We start from the raw sequence: 24946 nt of genomic DNA on the forward strand, positions 1-24946 counted from the left end.
AATAGGAAAGGAAGAAGTCAAAATTTCACTGTTTGCAGATGACATGATCCTATACATAGAAAGCCCAGAGAAGTCTACAACAAAGCTTCTAGAACTTATAAATGAGTTCAGTAAAGTGGCAGGTTATAAGATCAATGCGTAAAAATCAGTAGCATTTCTGTACACCAATAATGAGCAATCTCAGGAGGAAATCAAGAAAAAAATACCATTTACAATAGTAAATTAAAAAATCAAGTACCTAGAAATAAATTTAACTAAAGATGTAAAAGACTTATACACTTATACACAACACTGTTAAAGGAAATCAATGAAGACCTAAATACATGGAAGAATATTCCCTGTTCATGGATAAGAAGACTAAATATTATTAAGATGTCTATCCTATCAAAACTGATCTACAGATTCAACGCAATCCCAATAAAAATCAACACAGCACTTTTTAATGAGCTAGAAAAACTAGCTATGAAATTTATTTGGAAAGGAAAGAGGCCTCAAATAGCCAAAGACATATTGAAAAAGAAAAATGAAATTGGAGGAATCACACTACCTGACTCAAGACATACTACAAAGCTACAGTAGTGAAAACAACATGGTATTGGCACAAGGACAAGGACAGACTCACTGACCAATGGAACCAAATTGAGAGTTCTGATATAGATCCTCATATATACACTCACTTGATATTTGACAAGACTACCAAGCCCACTCAACTGGGAGAGAATGGCCTCTTCAACTAATGGTGCCTAGAGAATTGGGATATTCATATGCAAGAGAAGGAAACAGGATTACCATCTCACACCTTATACAAAAATCAACTCAAGATGGATCAAGGACCTAAATGAAGAGCCAAGACCATAAAGACCTTGGAAAACAATGTAGGGAAGCATCTACAGGACCTTGTAGTAGGAAATGGCTTCATGAATTTCACACCCAAAGCACGAGCAGCAAAATAACAGATAAATGGGACTTCCTCAAAAGTAAAGCCTTTTAGGGAAACGGACTTTGGCCCAGTGGTTAGGGCGTCCGTCTACCACATGGGAGGTCTGAGGTTCAAGCCCCGGGCCCCCTTGACCCGTGTGGAGCTGGCCCATGCGCAGTGCTGATGCGCGCAAGGAGTGCCTTGCTACACAAGGGTGTCCCCCGCGTAGGGGAGCCCCACGCGCAAGGAGTGCACCCATAAGGAGAGCTGCCCAGCGCGAAGGAGGGAGCAGCCTGCCCAGGAATGGCGCCGCCCACACTTCCCGTGCCGCTGACGACAACAGAAGCGGACAGAGAAACAAGACGCAGCAAAAAAGACACAGAAAACAGACAACCGGGGGAGGGGAGGGGAATTAAATAAATAAAAAAATAAATCTTTAAAAAAAAAAAAAAAAGTAAAGCCTTTTGCGCTTCAAAAGAGTTTGTCAAGAAAGTGAAAAGAGGCGGTGGACTTGGCCCAGTGGTTAGGGCATCTGTCTACCACATGGGAGGTCCACGGTTCAAACCCTGGGCCTCCTTGATCCGTGTGGAGCTGACACATGTGCAGTGCTGATGCACGCAGGGAGTGCCCTGCCACGCAGGGGTGTCCCCCACATAGGGGAGCCCCACACGCAGGAAGTGCGCCCCATAGGGAGAATCGCCCAGTGCGAAAGAGAGTGCAGCCTGCCAAGGAATGGTGCCGCACACACAGAGAGCTGACACAGCAAGACAGTGAAACAAAAAGAAACACAGATTCCACAGACACAGAGAACAGACAACCGGGGGGGTGGGGGGGAAGGGGACAGAAATAAATAAACAAACAAACAAATAAATAAATAAAAGAAAGTGAAAAGAAAGTCTACCCAATTGGAGAAAATATTTGGTAACCATATATCTGATAGGAGACTTATATCCTGCATATACAAAGAACTCCTATATCTTGAAAATAAAAAGCAAAACAGCCCATTTAAAAAATGGGAAAAAGATTTGAACAGACGCTTCTCCAAAGAAGAAATACAAATGGCTAAAAAGCACATGAAAGAATGCTCAAAATCACTAGCTATTAAGGAAATGCAAATCAAAACTACAATGAGATACCATCTTACTCCCATAAGACTGGCAGCTATCAAAAAAACAGAAGACTGCAAGTGCTGGAGAGGATGTGGAGGAATGGGAACACTCATCTACTGCTGATGGGAATGCAGAAGGATCCAGCCATTCTGGAGGACTGTTTGGCTGTTTCTCAAAAAGTTAGCTATAGATTTGCCATATGACCCAGCAATTCCACTGCCAGGTATATACCCAGAAAATAAGGACACAAACCAATAAATGTACACCAATGTTCATAGCAGCATTATACACTATTGCCAAAAGTTGGAATCAACCCAAATGCCCATCAATGGAAGAATGGATAAATAAAATGTGGTACATACATACAGTGGAATACTACTCAGCTATAAGAAGGAATACAGTACAAATGCATGTGATAACATGGATGAATCTTGAGGACCTTATGTTGAGTGAAGCAAGCCAGGCATTGAAAGACAAATACTACATGACCTCTCTGATATGAAACAAGCAAACCAAGCTGTCTCAGAGAGCTAGAGACTGGAAGATAGGCTTAAAGGAATTTGCGGGGGGGGGGGGGGGGAGAGGAAGGTTGTGAGTTGACACCTACATGGGTGAAGTCTATGATAACCTGGAGGTAAGATTTGTACAGGGAGGGGATAAGATGGGGGGATAGAGATACCTTTGGGTAGGGCTTTGTGGGCTTGAGAGGGGCTAGGGTTGGGAGGATGGGTCAGATCGCCGAAGGAATTGGGGGAAGGAGGGGGGGAACAGGTGAATATGGGAGACTGTTAGGTATATGGTTGAAACTATAATGTTGAGAAAACTCTTTAGAAAATATAATAATTATGTGTTTAAGGTGCTTAAGTGGGGGGGCATCTGGTACAGGGGCAGGCTTCTCGGGAGTGTGTGAGTGCTCATTTTGTCACAATGTGTTATATCATCGGGTGGAGACCCATACAATGAGTATGAAGGTGTACCCACATCCTGGGGAGACCTGATGTTCTCAAACAGAGGGAATTGTGTCTCTCAAGAGAACTGGGGGTTCCAATCAGTTAGGGCAGTCTAGTATGTCAAGCCCTCAGCATTGTTGCAAGTATCTGTAAATCTGATCCCTCAAATAGTGAAGATTTGATTGTCACTGTGGTCCTGAGGGGAGGGGGAGAGAGGTATATAATGATGGAAGCAGGGCAACTGGGGGGCAATGGAAGGGCTCCATAAGATCATGTAATGATGGATACTGGACACGTTAACTTACACCAAAATTGTACAAAATTCTAAAGCTAAAATGTAAACCATAATAAAAAACATAAGGAAACTAAAAATTTAAAAATGTGTACAGTCTAAATTATATACCATAATGTAAACCAAAATGGAACCATGTTTGGTAGCTATATTTCAAAATCTGTACATCAGCTGTAGCAAATATACCATGAACATGTAAAAAGATCATTGCTGGGGAAAGGGGCAAAGGGTTTGATGTTGGATATATGGGAGTCCCCCATATTGCATGTGTGAATTACTGTGATCTAAAACTTTTCTGAAGACAAGATTAAGAATTAGAAAAAAAAGACAGGATGTAGACACTGAGGAAGAAATCAAAGTGCCTTACCACTGTACATACCGGGCAATACCTATTACAGTAATGAAAGGCAAAACATTAAAAACAAAGCTTTATAATAATTTTCATTTTTTAAATACATCAACTTATTTTTACTTTATTTTAGTATGTAGCCTATTTCTAAACTTTAAACCCATCACTATATTTCAATTTCCTATTAACTGAATTTGGCATTATATTAGGCTTCATTGTTGAAGAAGTTTTGGACCACAGTGAGGTTCAACTATGGCAGGGGAGGAACACTGGTGTGGGGTGTTATTCATGGGGGACATAAGGGTAGGAGGGAGTTCTCCAGGGCATGTATATAGGGGATATAAAAATGTTCTGATAGGGAAACGGACTTTGGCCCAGTGGTTAGGGCGTCCGTCTACCATATGGGAGGTCCGCGGTTCAAACCCCGGGCCTCCTTGACCCGTGTGGAGCTGGCCATGCGCAGTGCTGATGCGCGCAAGGAGTGCCCTGCCACGCAAGGGTGTCCCCGGCGTGGGGGAGCCCCACGCGCAAGGAGTGCGCCTGTGAGGAAAGCCGCCCAGCGTGAAAAGAAAGAGCAGCCTGCCCAGGAATGGCGCCGCCCACACTTCCGTGCTGCTGACGACAACAGAAGCCGACAAAGAAACAAGACGCAGCAAATTGACACCAAGAACAGACAACCGGGGGAAGGGGGAAATTAAATAAAATAAATAAATCTTTAAAAAAAAAAAAAAAAAAGCATTAAAAAAAAAAAAAAAATGTTCTGATATATGTTGGGTATTTTCATAGTAGTTACAGTTACAAATGTCAACTGAGGGAGTGCTGAATTCCTACCCAGGGGAGTTCTGTTACATTCCCCAATGGAATAGCAGTAATCCCTCAAGTGCAACAGCAAAAACCAACAAGGAAGGATGGTCCAATAATGAGCCCTTGATACTGATGACTATGCTTATGAGCCTGTGTGCCTGAAATATGCAGTAGGCCTAGAGCTGCAGGATGCCTAAGAGCTACCTCTTGAGAGCCTCCATGTTGCTCAAATGTGGCCACTCTCCAAGCCAAACTCAGCAAGTAAATGCATTACCTTCCCCCCAGCATGGGACATGACTCCCGGGGATGAGCCTCCCTGGCACCAAGGAATTACTACCAGTCACTAGTTGGTGATGCAACTAGAAAGAGACCTTGAATAAAAGGGTCAACTCAGACCAGCAGAATATCTCAGTCTACATGTAGGATCATGTGTTAAAAACTGCTTTTTGACCTTGAATAAAAGGGGGAAAGGGCAAAGACAAATGAGTTTATATGGCTAAGAGTCTTCAAAAAAGAGCTGGGAGGTCATCAGAGGGGTCACGCTTATGCACGCCTCAGCATACCTCAGCAGGACCCAGAGAAAGCCAAAGTAGATACAACCCTAGGTACTGGTTCTCCTGAAGGCTACGGAGATCCACAGGGTATACAGGTACTGGTTCTACTGAAGGCTACGGAGACCCACAGGGCATATGGTCATGGCACATGGATTTGGAGTTCTGTGCCATGTCTGAGGGCCCTACTTTGGAATTTGTGCTCCTAAGTGTGATGGAGCTAGACTCAGATGTGACCTTTCTATACATGCCTCTTCTGTCACTTTCACTGAACCTGTGGTTGGCACTAGGGATGGTGTATACTCAAGGAACTTGAATCTCTGGACTGCCCATGTGGCAGCTGGGCCCTGAGGCTCAGCAGAGTTGCAACTCCTACTCTCTGGTTCATTGGACTTACCCAGGTCAGCTAACATGGAGGTGATGATGGTCAACCACCACACCAGGGACTCAAGAGTGCCTACAACCGCAAGCAGAAGAATTGCATCCATCATTCCATGTGGAATCTAAGCCCTCTCTCGATATAGAGGTGGAGTGGACATTGCTATCCCATGATCCACAGAATGGAGGAATGAAATATGGATTAGAGTGGACTTACAAAAAAAAAAAAAAAAAAAAGGCTAAAATCAAAGATCTAAAGACAAACTGAAGAAACTAGAGAAAGAACAGCAAACCATTCCCAAAGCAAGCAAAGGAAAAAAATAAAAAAGATTAGAGCAGAAATAAATAAAATTGAGAACAAAAAAAAAACAACAGAGAAAAGCAACAAAACCAAAAATTGTTTCTTTTTCTTTCTTCAAGATTTATTTATTTCTCCCTGCTTCCTCCATAGTCTGCTCTCTGTGTCCATATGCTGTATCTGCTTGTATTCCCATAAGACAGTTCTGGGAACCAATCTGGGGACCTTCCAGAGTGGAAGAGAGGCAGTCGTTCTCTTGTGCCACCTCAGCTCCCTGGTCTGCTGTGTCTTCTATTGTCTCTCCTGTATATCTTTTTGTTGTATCATCTTGCTACATCAGCTCTCTGCGTGGGCCAGCACTCCTGCACAGGGCAGCATCCCACATGGGATGGCACTCCTACACAGGGCAGCACTCCTGCGCTGCAGCACTCCACATGGGCCAGCTCACCACACAGGCCAGCTTGCCTTCACCAGGAGGCCCCAGGTATTGAACCCTGGACCTCCTATATGGTAGACGGGAGCCCAACTGCTTGAGCCACATTCGCTTCCCAAAAGTTGGTTCTTTGAGAAGATCAATAAAATTGACAAATCCTTAGCTAGACTAACAGAAAAATGATAGAAAATGCAAATAAATAAAACCAGAATTGAAAAGGGGGGAAGTTATGACTGGCCCTATAGAAATAAAAATCATAAGAGGACATTATAAAAAACTGCATGGGGAAGCAGATGTGGTTCAAGTGATTGGGCTCCCATCTACCATATGGGAGGTTCAGGGTTCAATTCCCAGGGCCTTCTGGTGAAGGCAAGATGGCCCACACAGAGAGCTGGCCCACGCAGGAGTGCTAGCCTGTATGGAGAGCTGGTGCAGCAAGATGATGCAACGAAAGGAGGCACAGAGGAGAGACAAAAAGAGACACAGTAGACCAGGGAGCTGAGGTGGCGCAAGGGATTGAGCACCTCTCTCCCACTCTGGAAAGTCCCAGGATCAATTCCTGGTGCCACCTAGAGAGAAGACAAGCAGACACAGAAGACGATGCAGAGAATAGACACAGAAAGACAGTGAGCGTAAAACACCAGGGGTGAGGGGTGGGGGGGTGGAGAATAAGTAAATAATTTTTTTTTAAAAAAACAACAACCATATGGCAGCAAAGTAGACAACCTAGATGAAATGGACAAATTCCTAGCAATGCAAAACCTACCTACACTGGCACTACAAGAAATATAAGAAATTAACAAACAATCACATTTAAAGAGATTGCACCAGTCATCAACAATCTCCGAACAAAGAAAAGTCCAGGAAAAGTCCATAAAAATGGAGACACACAGACACACACAGAAAAACGGAGCTCTTCCATATTTTATCCGGCCCCGTGAGAGAAGACTCCAGGTTTGTCTACAGAGACAGAGCTACTCCTACAGACTTGAGAGAGGGGGCTCAGGAAGAGTCAAGGCCTATGCCTGACTGCCCACAGCTGAGCTACAGGAGACAATAGATTCTGGAGGGGAAGGCACAGATCTCAGCAGAAATTGACAGCCATCTTGCTTTGCCATGTGGCTGGACAACAGGATCAACAGTAGCTGACTCTAATGGTGCCCTGATTTGACATTTCATGGCCTCATAACTGTAAGCTTTTACCCCAAATAAATCCCCTTTATAAAAGCCAACCCATTTCTAATACTTTGCATCGGCAGCCCTTTGGCAAACTAACACAGTCATTAATTCACCCTAGTCTTCTCCTCAGTCCCTCAAGATTCAAAGTCCTGTTGGGAACATGCCAGTTGGTCTGCTTAGACTGAGGGCCTACCCCTAGCCAGTGAAGAATTAGGAGGGGAAGGAATGTCCTTCTCAAGGTTCTATAGAAGTGTCCTCAAAGAAGTGATGAGCAGAAATGGGAAGAGAACTTGGATATTGGGTGACCAACAACCCACTCTACTAGTACCTACTTCATAAGTGGAGAGAGAGAGTTATAAACATAAGCAAAGGAAAAATCAGAAAGGCTATGCATGATAACAGCAGCAGGCTTGTAAATGTTTAACACATGGCTCTCTAGAAAGGAAAAAAACAACAATAGCAGCTCTGATTTGTAGTGTTCACCTATTTCTGTGTGTAAATATTCCAACCATGGCCAATTTCAATCTACCAACATGACATCACTGAATGTAAACTTGGGAAAAGATGTCATCATTATACAGCATCTCCACCATACAGCTACAATAGGTGTAAATAACCTCAGATAGTAATAAAACACAGCAGAATAACTAGGAAGTAATGGGATTTGGGGAAAAGAAAAAAGTCCAGGACCAGATGGCTTCACAGGTGAATTCTAACAGGCATTTCGAGAAGAATTAACACCAATCTTTTTTAAACTCTGTCAAAAAAAAATACATAAGGCGGCAGACTTGGCCCAGTGGTTAGGGCGTCCATATACCACATGGGAGGTCCGCGGTTCAAATCCTGAGCCTCCTTGACCCGTGTGGAGCTGGCTCATGCACAGTGCTGATGCGTGCAAGGAGTACCCTGCCATGCAGGGGTGTCCCCCGCGTAGGGGAGCCCCACACACAAGGAGTGCACCCCGTAAGGAGAGCCGCCCAGCGCGAAAGAAAGTGCAGCCTGTCCAGGAATATTGCCACACACACAGAGAGCTGACACAAGATGACGCAACCAAAAGAAACACAGATTCCCGTGCCGCTGACAAGAACAGAAGCGGACAAAGAAGAGGCAGCAAATAGACACAGAGAAAAGACAGCTGGGGTGGGGGGGGAAGGGGAGAGAAATAAATAAATTAAATAAATCTTAAAAAATAATAAGAGGAGGGAAAATTACCCACCACATCTTATGAAGCCAACATCATCCTAATACCAAAGCCAGATAAAGATACTACAAGAAAATAAAATTACAGATCAATCTCTCTAATGAACATAGATACAAAAGTTCTCAACAAAATACTTGCAAATAGAATCCAACTGTATATCAAAAGACTTATACACTGGAAAGTGGCTTTGGCTCAAGCAGTTTGGCTCCCTTCTACCATATGGGAGGCCCTGGGTTTGCGTACCCGGGCTTCCTTGTGAAGGCAAGCTGGCCCGTGCACCGTGGAGAGTTGACACACCAAGATAATCCAACAAAGGGAGACAAGTAGATACAAAAAAAAAATGAGCAGCAAATCAACACAGAGAAGAGACAGCAAAGAAACGAACAAGCCACAAGGTGGGAATTATTAAAAAAAAAAAAAAAAGACATACACCATGGGAAGCAGATGTGGCTCAAGGCGTTGAGTGCCTGCTTCCCACATGGGAGGTCCCAGGTTCAGTTCCCAGTACCTCCTAAAAACAAACAAGCAAACACACAAAAAAAAAACAACTCAGGGGAGCAAATGTGCCTCAGTGATCGAGCCCTGGCTTCCCACTTATGAGGTCCCAGGCTCAATCCTTGGAACTGGTACCTCAAAAAAAAAAAAAAAAAAAAAAAAAGACTTATACACCACGACTAAGTGGGATGCATTCCTGGTAAGCATGGGTGGTTCAACATAAGAAAACCAATTAACATAATACACTTCATTAACAAAATGAAGGGAAAAAAAAACCCACATGATCATCTTGATCAATGCAGAAAAGGCATCTGACAAAATCCCCCAACCTTTCTTGATAAAAAAACACTTCAAGAGAAAGCACTAGAAAGAAAATCCCTCAATATGATAAAGGGCATATGTGAAAAACCCACAGTCAACATCATATTCAATGGGGAAAAGTTTAAAACTTTCCCTCTAAAATCTGGAACAAGACAAGGATACCCACTGTCAGCACTATTAGTCAACATTGTGCCTCTTCCCTTAGCTGATTTTTATCAATATCAATAATCTGTAACCATGAATTTGATGGTTAGGTTCATGTGTCAACTTGGCCAGGTAATGGTGCCCAGTTGTTTAGTCAAGCAAGTACTGGCCTGTTACTCTGAGGACATTTCATGGACTTAAATCATCAGTAAGTTCATTGCATCAACAGCTGATTACATCCACAATCAACTGGTAAATGTTTTTAGCTCATATTTGTCTCACAGTAGAAATCTGTACCTATCCTGCGATCATTTCCCCAGTTTCAGAATGCATAACTGGAATAGACATACTCAGCAACTGGCAGAATCCCCACATTGGTTCTCTGACTTGTGGAGTGAGGGTTTTTAAGGTAGGAAAGGCCAAGTGGAAGGCACCAGAACTGCCCCTACCTAGCAAAATGGTAAGTCAAAGCAATACTAGATGCCTGGAGGGACTGCAAAGATTAATGCCACCATCAGGGACTTGAAGGATTCAGTGTTGGTGATTCCTACGCATCCCCATTCAACTCTATTCAGCCTGTACAAAAAACAGATGGGTCGTGGAGGATGACAGTGGATTATCATAAACATAACCAGGTGGTGACTCCAATTGCAGCTGATGTTCCAGATGTTGTATCATTGCTTGAGCAAATAAACACATCCCCTGGTAGCTGGTATGCAGCTACTCATCTGGCAAATGTTTTTTCTCAATTACCATTAGTAAAAACCACCAGAAAACGTTTGCTTTCAGCTGGTAAGGCCAGCAATATACCTTCACTGTCCGACCTCAGGGAACTATCAACTCTCCAGCCCTATGTCATAATATTGCCTTGAGGGACCTTGATTGGCTCTCCCTCTCACAAGACATCACACTAGTCCATTATATTGATGATATCATGTTGACTGGACCTGGTGAGCAAGAAGTAGCAACCACTCTAGACTTATTGGTAAGGCATTTGTGTGTCAGAGGATGGGAGATAAATCCAACAAAAATACAGAGGCCTTCTACATAGGTGAAATTTCTAGGTGTCCAGTGGTGTGGGGCATGTCGAGGTATCCCTTCTAAAGTGAAGGGTAAGTTGTTGCATTGGGCCCTTCCTATGACTAAAAAAAAGGTACAATGCCTAGTTGGACTCTGGATTTTGGAGACAACAAATCCCTCATTTGGACATACTACTCCAGCCCATTTATTGAGTGACCAGAAAAGCTGCTAGTTTTGAGTGGGGACTGGAACAAGAGGAGGCTATGCAACAAATCAGATTGCCATGCAAGATGCTCTGCCACTTGGGCCATATGATTCAGCAGATCCAATGGTGTTGGAAGTATCAGTGAAAAACACAGATGCCGTCTAGAGCCTTTAGCAGGCCTCTATAGGTGAATCACAATGCAGATTCCTACTGGAGAAAAGCCCTATCATCCTCTGCAGCTAACTACTCTTACTTTGAAAAAAAAGCTTTTGGCCTTCTACTGAGCCTTAGTAGAGACTGAATGCTTAAACATGGGTCATCAAGTTACCATGGGACCTGAGTTGCCTATCATGAGCTGGTTGTTGTCTAACCTGCCAAGCTATCAAGTTTGGCATGCACAGCAGCACTCCATCATAAAATAGAAGTGGTATATGTGAGACAGGACTTGAGCGGCACAAGTAAGTTACATGGGGAAGTGGCCCAAACGCCCATGGCTCCCATTCCTGCCACATTACCATCCCTTTCCCAATCCACAGATATGGCCTCTTGGGGAGTTTCTTAAAATCAGCTGACTGAGGAAGAGTAAACTTGGGCCTGGCTTACAGATGGTTCATGCAGGTACCAATGAAGGGGGACAACTGAAGCACTGCAGCCCCTTTCTGGGATGTCCCTGAAGGCCAGTGGTGAGAGGGAGACCTCCCAGTGGATGGAACTTTGAGCAGTGCACCTGGTTGTTCATTTTGCTTGGAAGGAGAAATGGTCAGAGGTGCATCTGTAAAGAATGTAGTGATAAATATGAACAACGACCATACGAACAGTTACAAATATGGGGACTTTAATGTTTATGACTATTCTTCCTTATTTTATGTTTGTATATGTATACATAAATACCTTTGTTTTCTTTCCTATCTTACTCCCCTATCACATGACATATAAGTTGTATTAGTTTGTTATAATATTTAAGTTACAGGATATCAAGTTTAAGAGTGAATATTGCCCAAGGATTTGCACCCTGTCCTGGAGAGATTCAGTGTGTTTCTGGTTGTATGCAGGATAGTTGATTATTTTTAGGTGGAAAATATGTCTGCTTTTTTTTTTTTAAATTTTTATTTAGAGATTATATATGGTTTAAAGTGATGAGTACAGCTGCTAAGATGATAAGGTAAGGACTGTGGTTAGGTTCATGTGTCAACTTGGCCAGTTGTTTGGTCAAGCAAGTACTGTCCTAATTGTTACTAAGTGGACATTTCATGGACTTAAATCATCAATAAACTGATTTCATCTATGGCTAATTACATCTACAATCAACTGAGGAGATTGCTGTCAGCAATGAGAGAGGTCTTATCAAATCAGGTGGATGCTTTAAAAAGAGAAGTAATGATTATATTGTGGTAACATATATACAACATAAAATTTACTTTTTTAGCCATTTTAAAATATACAAATCAGTGGATTAATTGTATTAGTAATGTTGTGTTGGAAGCAGACTTAGCCCAATGGGTAGGGCATCTGCCTACCACATGGGAGGTCCGTGGTTCAAACCCCAGGCCTCCCTGACCTGTGTGGAGCTGGCCCATGCGCAGTGCTGATGCATGCAGGGAGTACCATGCCATGTAGGGGTGTCCCTAGCATAGGGGAGCCCCATGCGCAAGGAGTGCACCCCATAAGGAGAGCCGTCCAGCATGAAAGAAAGTGCAGCCTGCCCAAGAATGGCACCGCACACACAGAGAGCTGACACAAGATGACACAACAAAAAGAAACACAACAAAAAGAAACACAGATTCGCGGTGCTGCTGATAAGGATAGAAGAGGTCACAGAAGAACACACAACGAATGACACAGAGAGCAGACAACTGGTGGGGGAAGGGAGAGAAATAAATATTTTAAAAAAAATAATAATAATGTTGTGCTATCATCTACACCATCATTTATCAAAACCTTTCCATCACTCCAAACAAAAACTCTGTACCCATTAAGCAATAACTCTTCATTCCCCTCCCCCACCTCACCCCATAAACTATAACCTATTTACTGTCTCTAAAGAATTTGCATATTCTAGTTATTTCATATAAGTGAGATCATAAAATGTCTTTTTATACCTGGCTTATTTAACTCAACATGATGCATTCAAAGTTCATTATATTATAGAATGTATCAGAACTTCTTTCCTTTTTACTTCTGATCAACATTCCATTGCATATTTATACCATCTATTGTTATCCATTCATCTGTCAATGGAAACTTGGGTTGTTTCCACCCTTGGCTATTGTGAATAATGCCATGAACATCGGTGTACAAATATCTGATTGAGTCCCTGCTTTCAGTTCCATGGGGTATATACCTAAACATGGGATTACTGGGTCATAGGGTAATTCTATTCTTAACTTGGTTTGGGAAGCCCTAAACTGTTTTCCTCAGTGGCTGTACCACTTTACAATCCCACTGACAATATACGGGAATTCCTATTTCTCTGCATTCACCTATATTTATTTTCCGTATTTTTTATAATCACCATTCTCATGGATGTGAAGTGATATCTCATAGTATTTTTGATTTTGATTTACATTTCCCTAGTGGCTAATAATGGTGATCTTTTCATGTGCCTACTGCCATTTGTATATTTTTTTGGATAAGAAGTCCTGTGCCTTTGTAATTGGGTTATTTGTCCTTTTGTTTTTGAGGGCAGGATTCTTTATATATTCTGGATATTAAATTCTTATCAGATATAAAGTTTCCAAATATTTTCTTCCATTCTGTAGGCTGTCTTTTCACTTTCTTGATAATGGCTTTTGATGCACAAAAGTTTTTAATTTTGATGAAGTCCAATATACTTATTTTTCCTTTTGTTGCTTGTGCTTTGGATGTAAAGTCTAAGAATACACCATCTAATACAAGGTTCTGAAGATATTTCCCCATGTTTTCTTGAAGGGTTTTATGGTTTTAGCTCTAATATTTAGTTCATATGTCCATTTAGAGTTAATTTTATATATGGTGTGAGGGGGGAATTCACTGTCATTCTTTCTCATGTGGCTATCTGGTTTTCCAAGCACAATTTGTTGAAGAGACTATTTTTTTCCTCATTGAGCAGACCTGGCAACCTTGTCACCAATCAATTCGCCATAGATGTAAGAGTTTATTTCTGAACTCTCAGTTCTATTCCATTGGTCTGTATGTGTGTCCTTGTGCCAGTACCAATAATGGTTTGATTAGTGTAGCTTTGTAATAAGTTTTGAAATCAGGAAGTGTGAATCCTCCAACTTTGTACTTTTTCAAGATGGTTTGGCTGTTCAGTACCCCTTTTCCTTCCATGTGAATTTGATGATTGGCTTTTCCATTTCTGTCAAGAAAGCCATTGGAATTTTGATTGGGACTGCACTGAATCTGTAAAATTATTTGAGTACAATTGACATTTTAGCAATATTAAGTCTTCCAATCCATGAACTTGGTATGTCTTTCCATTTACTTAGGTTTTCTTTGATATTTTTAAGCAATGTTTTGTAGTTGTCAAGTACAAATCCCTTACATCCTTGGTTAAATTTATTCTTAGATATGTTATTTTTTTAGTTGCTATTGTAAATGGAATTCTTTTCTTGATTTCCTTTTCAGATTGTTCATTACTGGTATATAGAAACACCACTGATATCTGAGGGCTGATCTTGTACCTTGCCACTTGCAGAATTCCTTCATTAGCTCTGGTAGCTTTCTTATTGGTTCTTTGGGATGACCATGTCATTTGCAAATAGGGAATGTTTTAATTAATCCTTTCCAAATGGATGCCTTTTATTTCATTTTCTTCACTAATTGCTCAAGCTAGAACTTCCCTTGCAAGCATGAATAGCAGTGGTGATAACAGACACCCTTGTTCTGTTTCCAATCTTAGGTGAAGAGCTTTCAGTCTTTCACAATTGAGTATGTTAGCTGTGAGTTTCCCATAAATACCCTTTACCATGTTGAGGAAGGTCCCTGCTATTCCCAGTTTTCTGAGTATTTTTAATCAACAAAGAGTGCTGGATTTTGTTAAATGCCTTTTCTGTATTGCAAAGCTGCAATAAAGATCCAACAATAGCATTGACAGACCCCACAGGAAGCTCTAGAACTTCAGTGGCCTACTGAGTTGTCCCATGTTGGTCTCTAATGGCTGGACTTATACACTGACCTTGATCAGTTAATGAATTTGAATTTCCCTGAGAAGGATATGACCTTTTGAGGAACTTCCAGATTGTTTTCCAAAGCTGTTGCACCATTTTACATTGCCAGCAGCAGTGGAGAGGTTTCCAAAAACTTCTACATCCTTGCTAACCCTTGTTATTACTGTCCATTTGATTATAGCCATTCTAACAGATTTGAATTGGTATCAAATCAAATCATTGTGGTTTTGAGTTGTTCTTCCCTTATGGCTAATGATGTTAACATATCTTGTCAAGTCCTTATCTGTCATTTTTATATATTCTTTGGAGAAATATATGTACAGATCCTTTGCCCATTTTTAAAACTGGATTATTTATCTTTCTATTGTTGATTTGTATTAGTTCTTTATATATACTAGATACAGGTTATATATTCTAGATAGATATATTATTTTCAAGTATTTTCTCTCATACTATGGATTGTCTTATCAGTTTCTTGATAATGCCCTTTGAAGCACAGACATTATTTTAAAAATTTGGTACTGTCCATTGTATCTATTTTTTCTTTTGTCACTTGTGCTCTTGATACTATATCTAAGAAACCACTGCCTAATCCAAGGTCATGAAGATTTACACCTATGTTTTCTTCTAAGAGTTTTATAGTTTTAGCTCTTACATTTGCATCTTTGATGCACTGAGTTAATGCTTGTATATGGTGTGCAGTAGGGGTCCAATGTTGGAAACTGAGGCACAGTGGCCTCCCAAGGAGAGATGTGCTGTCTCCATGGCTATGCTTGCAACCTAAGGAATGCGGTAATTAAGAGTTCCCAGCAAATGGGATGAAGCTGTTAAAAGCTGAAAGAAAAGATGAGCACATACCTTTTGTAGTGAATAGAACACTTAGACTTTGTACCTTGAGATAAGATTTTTTAAATTCCTTAGACTATGGGTAATGCTGATAGTTAATACGTGTTGCGGCTTGATGTCACGTACGCTGTGTGTTCCTGCTTATTGGCACATAGGCTATTTATTCCTGCTTGTTCTCATGTACACTGAGGTATATAGAGAGCCCCTTGTAAACAATAAAGTTGTCTGAGGAGTTATTACTCGCAGACCCCCTGATTCCAGCTCTCTTGTTCTTTCTTTTTTCTTTCTTTCACTTTCTTTCATTCCCGATACCCTTTGGGTCCAAATCTCCAACAGTCCAAGTAAATTCTATTGCATGTGGATGTTCACTTGTCCCATCACCATTTGTTGAAAATATTATTCATTCTCCATTGAATATTCTTGGTACCCTTGTTAAAATAAACCATAAATATAAGAGTTTATTTCTAGACTCTCAATTCTATTCCATCAATCTATACTGTTTTGATTATTACAGCTTTGTAGTAAGTTTTTAAATTGGGAAATGTGAATCTTCCAACTTTTGTTTTTCTTTTTCAAAATTGTTTTGGTTGTTCTGGGCCTCTTGAATTTCCATATGAATTTTAGGATTAGCTTGTCAATTTCTGCAAAGAATTCAGCTGGGATTTTGATAGAAATTACACAAAATCTGTAGATCAGTTTGTCTATATTGCCATCTTAACAATACCAAATCTTCCAATTCATAAACATGGAATGTCTGCATTTATTCAGATTGTCAAAAATAGAGAATTTAAACTAAAAACCAAGCTAAAGTCTGAAAGCTATATAGTTTCAACCATTTCCTCCCTAAAATCAAACCTAAGCTTTTGAACATACTTACTCTCTTAAAAATCCCTTGGATTGTTTTTGGTTCTAAGTCACAAAATCCTAGAATTTGAGAGAACAACTAAACCAGTTCCTTTTAGAGATGAGAAAATTGAAGCATAAAATTTGTGACTTGCTCAGAGACACAGTGGCAGCAGAATATTTGGTTTCAGCATTAGGCATCTCTTTCTAAGGCCTATAGAAAGAATAAACTTCAAAAAATGTTCCTAGTGAGAATGTAGGAAACAGAATGGAAGACTACTGGATAATTTGTGTCTGACTTCATTTGGAGTCTAATTGCTGTTCGGCAGCCTTTTAGCCATCTTGACTCCTTTATCCTTTTCCACCACTGCTATTATAACTTTTAACACTATCTCAGGTCTCCAAGCTCACCCTGTCCTTTAATTATGTAGATAACTTCACTTTTTTTTCAGATAGAAAAATTTTTTAAAAAGGTCATGAAGGGGAAGCGGATTTGGCTCAATGCATAGAGCGTCTGCCTACCACATGGGAGGTCCAGGGTTCAAACCCAGGGCCTCCTGACCCATGTGGTCAGTTGACCCAAGTGCAGTGCTGATGCGTGCAAGGAGTACCATGCCACACAAGGGTGTCCCCTGTGCAGGGGAGCCCCATGCACAAGGAGTGCGTCCATAAGGAGAGCCGCCCAGTGCAAAAAAAGTCTAGCCTGCCCAAGAGTGGCGCCACACACAGGGAGAGCTGATACAGCAAGATGACACAACAAAAAAAGAGACACAGATTCCTGGTGCTGCTGACAAGACTACAAACGGACAGAACACAGAGCAAATGGACAGAGAGAGCAGACAACTGGGGGGGGGGGCGGTGAAGGGGAGAGAAATAAATGAAAAAAAAATGTCATGAGGCATGAACAGACCCTATAAGGGAGAAATTATGAGCCTGGGATTTAGTTAAAACATATCTAGGTTCCAGATGTCTCCCACTATTATAAAATGTCCTTGGGAAATGTAACTAATCTCTTTGAACCAGAATTTCTTCAAATGTCAAACGAGGATGTCCAACCACTCTACAGAAATGTTGTAAAATTAAATATCTCATAAAAGTCTGGAACAGTGCCTGGAGCAGAATAAGCACTTGGTAACAACTACTCCTATTTCAACTTCCTTCTCTATCAATTCAAAATATATTTTCATCCATTTTTCTTTTCTTCTAGTTACCTTTTCAAAGTTCACCTCTCCATGAGCTTTTGATTCTACTTCCTCCCAGTGCTTCTTCATTATCTACCTTTCTCTTGTACAGATCTTCAATATCTGCCTCTCTGTTGGCTCCTTTTCTTTTACCTTCAAATGTTTTAAATTACGGTAGTTGTTAGACCTCACACTAGTTGAGTGTCATAAAACTATCTGCTGTTACATTCTGAGAAGGGGTCCATGGTTTTCCCCTGACTGGCAAAGGGGTTTGTGGGGAAAAAAAAGGTTAAGAACCCTTGTTCTAGAGTATAACCCAGATCCTAGCACACAATGGGCATAACTAAAATATCTGCTGAATAAAAGTACAATCTTGGCATCTGTGTTCTGAAGTTCTCCACAACGACTCTGCCACCTCTGTTATCTGATCACTCATTCAACAAGCATTTATAAAGTTCCAATGAAATACCTAGAACTTTGTGTGCTAAGTGCAAAGGCTGTTCACTAGGACAGAGTTCCTGCCATCAAGACAGCTAACTGAAATAATGTCAAAAAACAGTTGTATTTGATAAATGTTAAAAAAGAGGTCTAGGGAAGTGGACTTGGCCCAATGGATAGGGCATCCGCCTACCACATGGGAGGTCCAGTGGTTCAAACTCCGGTCCTCCCTAATCCGTGTAGAGCTGGCCCATGCGCAGTGCTGATGCGTGCAAGGAGTGCGCCCCGTAAGAAGAGCCAACCAGCGTGAAAGAAAGTGCAGCCTGCCCAGGAATGGCGCCGCACACATGGAGAGCTGACACAAGATGATGCAACAGAAAGAAACACAGATTCCCAGTGCCACTGATAAGGATTGAAGCGGTCACAGAAGAACACACAGCGAACAGACACAGACAGCAGACAACTGGGGGGAAGGGAGGAAAGGGGAGAGAAATAAATAAATAAATGTTTTTTTTAAAAAAAGAGGTCTATATAAAGGGTTATGGTAGCCCATGTGGAAACATATGGTCTGGTAAACCACAGAAAGTTTTACAATGAAACGTCAAACTCTTAGGCTATAGAATTCTTCAATTCCCTTCTTTGTCTCCTTCCTCATAAATAACCTTCTTCTCTCAATGCTCCTTTTCTTTTCTAATAGTAGTAATAATAACGTAATACACAAATTTGCACATTAATGCAACAAACACTTTTCCTACTTGCCTCTGGAAACAATTCCACAGCTAGGTAGACAAAGCAAGAATCGTTATTCCCATGTTAGAGATGAGAAAACTAGTTTTTTAGAAGAGGTTGAGTGAATTGCTCAAGATTACACAGTTAATAAGAGGGGATTTTATTTATTTGGTTACTATTTACTGTTTGACCCCCCTTCTCCTCCAAAGAGGAAAAGACTTTTCATTGCTTTGTCCCCAGGTCTAGAACAGTGCCTAGAACATACTAGACTTTGAATAAGTATTTGTTGATTAAATGGATGAATGAGCAAGTGGATTTGGAAATAAAGTAGACCAGCAGGAAAAAACACAAGAGAAAAAAGTTCTTTCCCATTATGATGGTATAATAAAAGAGATAGAAAAACTAGACTAACTGTACTGACTCAATTCCATTGGCATGTTATTCATTTTACCTAAGAAGAATTTAAATAAGGGAAGTGAAGTAGTTTCTATTTCTGATGTCACATTCTTTGGCATGTAGAGACATAAATCCAAGAGTAAACTGCAGGTTTGAAAGTGATTAAAAGTTATTTTTAAACACAGAAGCTAAAGAAAGCATTTTCTTGAATCTGGCCACTTTGGCTGGAATAGTATCTGAATTTCAGTTTTGTCTTCAATGTTAGTTTCAGTAGCCAAAGCTGCTATATCTATGTTCTCCAACATACTGAATAAGCCTTTTAGGTAAGATCAGTCAACACCTTTTAGCAAATAAACCTTTTAATAAAGATTAGTAAAAACCACAGACCAGTAACTCACCACCTTTTCATCCCTAGGGCTCTATAAAATCGTCATTCAGCTAGGCACAAGGTAATCACAGCACAGCGTAAGACAAGGGATGGTACCAATGTTCAGTATGATGTACAAGAAAGACTCATCGTTTATGGTTCTAAAAATTCCAGTTCCCTATAAACCAGACTGCTCTGATTTTAAAAGATTGCCATTATTTTTCTTCAGTGTTTAGATTTTAGCAAACCAAAAGCTGTTGTTGGTGGTATGATGTGTGGCTATTTTAAGTGTGAGGTAATGAAAAGAGCAGTGGACTTGGAATGTGGTTTACACTGCTGTTTACTATCTGGGTTAACAGTGTGACCTTGGGCAAATCACTTAACGTTTTAGGGCTTCAGTTTCATAGGCTGTAAAATGAGAACAACTATCTCACAGAGTTGTAGTGAGAATTAAATCACATAATATATGTGAACTGCTTTCAAAAAGTAACATAGATAGCATAATCAGATTTGAACAAGTAACAACCAGTCATTAGCAACTGCTTTTCTTTAGATTATTTCTAAAGCTCCTAGAGCAATTCTAAGGATGCTTCTTTAAAGCACAGCCAGGCAAGCACAAAGGAACCCCACCCACTGCTGGATTAAAAACTGAAGAGTAACTATATTAAGAACCTCCCGTCCCTATACAATATTAACAGCACAACCTGAGGTCTCAGAATAAGTCATTTCTGTTATGAGCTATCACTCAGTATTAACAATAAGATCCAAAGGAAAAAAAACCCACAAAGAAGACAAAAAATAATAAGGTCCAAAGGACTTTATTTGTCTTCTTGGCTAGCATGAGAATTTAACCTATATATATAACTTCAGTAACCTTCCCTGATTCATGCAAAAGAAATTTCACTGTCCTCATTCCAGAGACTTGAAATACTAATTAATGTTTTTTAAAAAGATTATCTGCAATGGCCTTTAGAAAACTTTATCTTAAGGGGAATCTAGCAATGCAGTCTTCCAACCGGACATAGCCAGAATTAGCACTATCTAACCAAATTTGATCAAATTCATGCAATTAGGCAGTTTCCAGTAAGGGTCCACGACCTCTCCTCCCCCAAACTGGCTTCACTCCTTTCACTTAGTGAACTGGTCCCTTTTGTTGCTTTCTAGAAGTCACTAGGTTTCTGGTTTCTCTGTAAAGCAGATCCCTCTATTAATGGACTTGTTCTTTCGACTTTTTGTTTCAAGCAGAAGCGATAAGGAAAAAAAGGATTTGGGGGCGGGGGGTGTGCGAGGCCGAATTAAGTACTAGACTATTTTCTCTTTTTTGCACGCAATGAATGGAAAAGCAGCTAGCAACCCTATAAATCACTTCTCTTATCTGAGACTCAGGAAGTGTGTGAACAGTTCTGTCAATCGCATTGATCTTTTGGTCCCCGCCACAGTTCCGACCTATGCAGACATCGCAGCAAATTCGATCCCTTCCCCATTCCCGAGGGCTTGCTTCTTTTCCATAGACCTATCTCTCTACCAAGAAAAACGCCTGCAGATTCGTACTCTGAAGCCGCTCAGTGCTGACGTTTAAGAGTTAGACAATAACCTCAAGGTTTTCTACCTAAACTCCGTCTGCCTCTGCCTGGCTCCAAGTCTCAGTTCTGCCCAACCAGGACACGAAGTTCTGACCAACGACGGTTTTGAAAAATGTACTTTGACCCGATCCGGTTACCGTAACCGGATCCCTACAGACCCGCAGTTCCCGTAAGGGGCTGGCCGGGCGGGTTCTTCCAAGGAGGTGACTCCACACACCCGGCACAAAGGGGCGAGGAGCAGTCCAGACAAAAGAGCCAAGCCAAGTCGCCAGGGGCCGGACAGGGTGAACCTAAGCCAGGCGCCGCTACAGACTCAGAAGCCAAGACGGAACCGTCGTGGGAGGGCCGAGGAGGGAGAAGGCAGCCCCGCGCGACCGGGGTCCGGGCCGCTACCCCCACCCGGGCCGCGACCCCCCAGCGGAGTCAAGAACGCGGCCCGAGCTCACCAGCCGCTCTCAGTCCCGCCCCGCGCACTTCCCGCTCACTTTACCTCGCTCAGTTACTCACCTGGGTTGCCGCCGCCACCTTCTCAACCTCCACAGCAGTTTCCCCCGGAAATCCTATCCGGCTCGCCAGCCTCCAAGCTGAGGCCAGAGGCTTCGGCCCCCGGGAGGGGCGGGGGGGTTGGGGGGAGAAGGAATGGGCCGGACCGTAATGGGTAGGAAGTACTGCCGCGGAGAGTCACGGGGCTTGTAGTCTCCAGCAGCGGCCAGCTGTGCCGCTAGTGGGACAAAATGGCGGGAATTTCACGGCCTTTGCTCCCGGTGCCCGTCCGGCTCCTTGCAGTCTCTCTGGGCATGCGCCATATCGTGCTCTATGTCTAAAAGCCTGGTACTGTTGGAGGCCGAGGTCTTTGGGACTAGGAAGGAAAGTGTTCATTACTATGCTCCAGGGAGGGAGCTAATGCAAGTGTGCTGTTTTGGAAAACTGTCCAGTCCTGGTCTGGCGGATTTCAATTACAATTCTCCCAAAAAGAAAAACTGTTGGGGAGCCAATTAGGCAAAAAACTTACAGGTAAGCTACCCTCAATTTTATGCATAAGAAACCAGGAATCATTCTTGCCACCTCTTTCAACTCACCGTTCAGTCAGACTACCAACACCACCATCATCTTTCTACCAGCGCTTGCTAGTTTCATGTCTCCAGGATCTCATCAACCACACCTACACCGTACTTACTGACACTAGAGAAACTTTCTAAAATACGAAACTGGTTGTGTCATGTCTCAAATGAGACTTAAGTGTAAATCCTAAAGCTACAAAACGTCTAGAGGAAAACACAAGACAGAAATATTTGTGAACGTCAAAAACAATCCATAAAAGAAAATGTTAAGTTGGGCATCATCAAAATAAAAAAATGTGTTCTTCCAAGACTGTTGTGAAAATGTAAAGGGAAACCACAGATAAAATATTAATAGTTGGGAAGTGGACTTGGCCCAGTGTTTAGGGTGTCCGTCTACCACATGGGAGGTTCATGGTTCAAACCCGGGGCCTCTGTGACCCGTGTGGCACTGGCCCATGTGCAGTGCTGATGTGCGCAAGGAGTTCCATGCCACACGGGTGTCCCCGCGTAGGGGAGCCCCACGTGCAAGGAGTGCGCCCCGTAAGGAGAGTCACCCAGCATGAAAGGAAGTACAGCCTGCCCAGGCATGGCGCCGCACACACGGAGGGCTAACAACAAGATGACGCAACAAAAAGAAACAGATTACCATGCAGCTGACAACAACAGAAGCAGACAAAGAAGAACACAAAGCAAATAGACACAGAGAATAGACAACCAGGAGGGAGGTTGGGGGGAAAGGGGAGAGAAATAAATAAATCTTTAAAAAAAAATTAATAGTTGCAAAACAAGTCCAACGAAGAACTAGTTAAAACGTCACCTGGCTGCTTTGGTCCTCATGCCTCTGAATCAACAGGCAAACAAGGGAATTACTGTACTGGCTACTAAATGTGAGTAAATATTTGGAAACCACAAATCTGATTAAGGTTTGAGATCTATGTTATATAAAGAAATCATCAGGAAGTGGCGGTGGGAGGACTGTTGCACAGAGAGCAGAGCTGCGGTCCCAACAGCAGCGAGTGCCCCTAGTCTCGCCTCCCCTCGCAGGCCTGCCAGAGTCCAGCTTGCAGCCCCAGCAGCATCACGGAGAGCGGCCCCAGGAGGAGCGCCATGACCAGGTGGAACGCATCTATACCTCATGGCGGACAGGACCTGTCAGGATGCCGCCATTGTGGGCCATCGTGAGCTATTAGGACTCACCTTTCGTCTGGGCCACCAGACCTTGGTCAACATCATGCCAGCTGAGGTTGGTGTTCTGGTTGGCAAAGACCAGTCAAGTTTTTTCGTGAATGGCATGACACTTGGGGGCCAGAAATGTTCTGTAATCCGGGACTCACTGCTGCAGAATGGAGAATTTACCATGGATCTTCATACTAAGAGCACCAGTGGAGCTCCCACCTTCAACCTCACCGTCACCATAACTGCAAAAATGCTAGTTCAGCTGATGGGCAAAGAAGGTGTCCACAGTAGTTTGATCAACAAAAAATGTTATGAAATGGCCTTCTACCTATAGTGTTTCCACTACTAACTTTGTCTGTCCTTGCCCCACTGCTTTTGCATCCCTCTCCTTCCCTTACACACACACACACAATTTTTATTTTGGGGGTCATAACCCCACATCCCTTATTGCTCCCAAAACCACATGGGGCGGGGATGGGGACTAGATGTACAGACACCTTTCCTTACCCATACCCTCCTGTGTGTGGTTGGAAAACTTTGTGTTGTTTTTGTTTTTTTCTGAATAAAAAAAAAGATTCTACTAATAAAAAAAGAGATCATACAATTCAACAATAAAAAGACAGGCATCCCAATGTGAAAATGGGGGAAAGCCTTGAATAGACATTTTTCCAAAGAGAAAATATAAATGGCCAGAAAGTTCATGAAAAAATATACATCATTAGCTATTAGGGAAATGCAGATCAAAACTACAATGAGATACCCTTTCACACCTTATAGAATAGCCATTATTAAAAACAAAATACAAGTGCTGGAGAGGATGTGGAGGTATAGAAACACTCCTTCACTGTTGGTTGGAATGTAGAATGATGCAGCCTCTGTGGAAGACAGTTTAGCAGTACCTGAATAAAAAACTGCCATATGCTCCAGCAATACTCTTACTAGGAATATATTCAGAAGACCTGAAAGCAAGGATTTGAAGTGATATTTTCCCACTGATGTTCATAGCAGAATTATTCACAATTGCTAAAATATGGAAAACGCCCAAGTGTCCATCAACTGATGAATGGGTAAACAAAACGTGGTATATACATACAATGTAATAATATTCAGCTGTAAAAAGAAATGAAATCAGGATGTATGTGACAACATGGATGAAACTTGAGATCATTATATTGAGTGAACAAGCCAGACACAAAAGGACAAATAATGTATGGTCTCACTAATATGAACTAAATATGATGAGTAAACTCATCGAGGTAAACTCTAGAGTAGAGGTTACTAGGTGATAGAAGCGGATTGAGAATAGGAGATGATGCTTAATGTATATAAAATTTTTAATAAGATTTACTGTAAAAGTATGGAAATGACTAGAGTTGATGGTAACACATAGAGAGTATAACTAACTGCTGATTTATAAAGGTGATTGGCTAAAAGGGGTAGTCTGAACATAAATGTAAATTGAAAGGAAGCTAGAGAATAATCTAGGGAGGGAAATGGACTTGGCCCAGTGGTTAGGGTGTCCATCTACCA

The 24946-nt window shown here is 41.8% G+C and overlaps 1 protein-coding gene and 1 pseudogene across 6 annotated transcripts in view; one reads left to right on the forward strand and one right to left on the reverse strand.

The window, feature by feature from the left end:
• PHACTR4 (phosphatase and actin regulator 4) overlaps nt 1–22038 on the reverse strand; it is a 131482-nt gene extending 109444 nt beyond the window's left edge. Inside the window, exon 1 of one of the 6 annotated variants that reach the window (XM_004455691.5) lies at nt 21687–22038. The gene's annotated coding sequence lies outside the window, so the exon portion shown is untranslated. The remainder of the gene's footprint in view (nt 1–21686) is intronic. The other 5 variants (XM_023588000.3, XM_058304795.2, XM_023587997.3 and 2 more) reach the window with 5 other exon arrangements.
• Nucleotides 22039–23375: 1337 nt separating this feature from the next.
• Nucleotides 23376–23750, forward strand: LOC101425318 (profilin-1 pseudogene; annotated as a pseudogene).
• The last annotated feature ends 1196 nt before the right edge of the window (nt 23751–24946 follow it).

Source organism: Dasypus novemcinctus, chromosome 9, assembly GCF_030445035.2.
Source record: "Dasypus novemcinctus isolate mDasNov1 chromosome 9, mDasNov1.1.hap2, whole genome shotgun sequence".
Classification (NCBI taxonomy): Eukaryota; Metazoa; Chordata; class Mammalia; order Cingulata; family Dasypodidae; genus Dasypus; species Dasypus novemcinctus.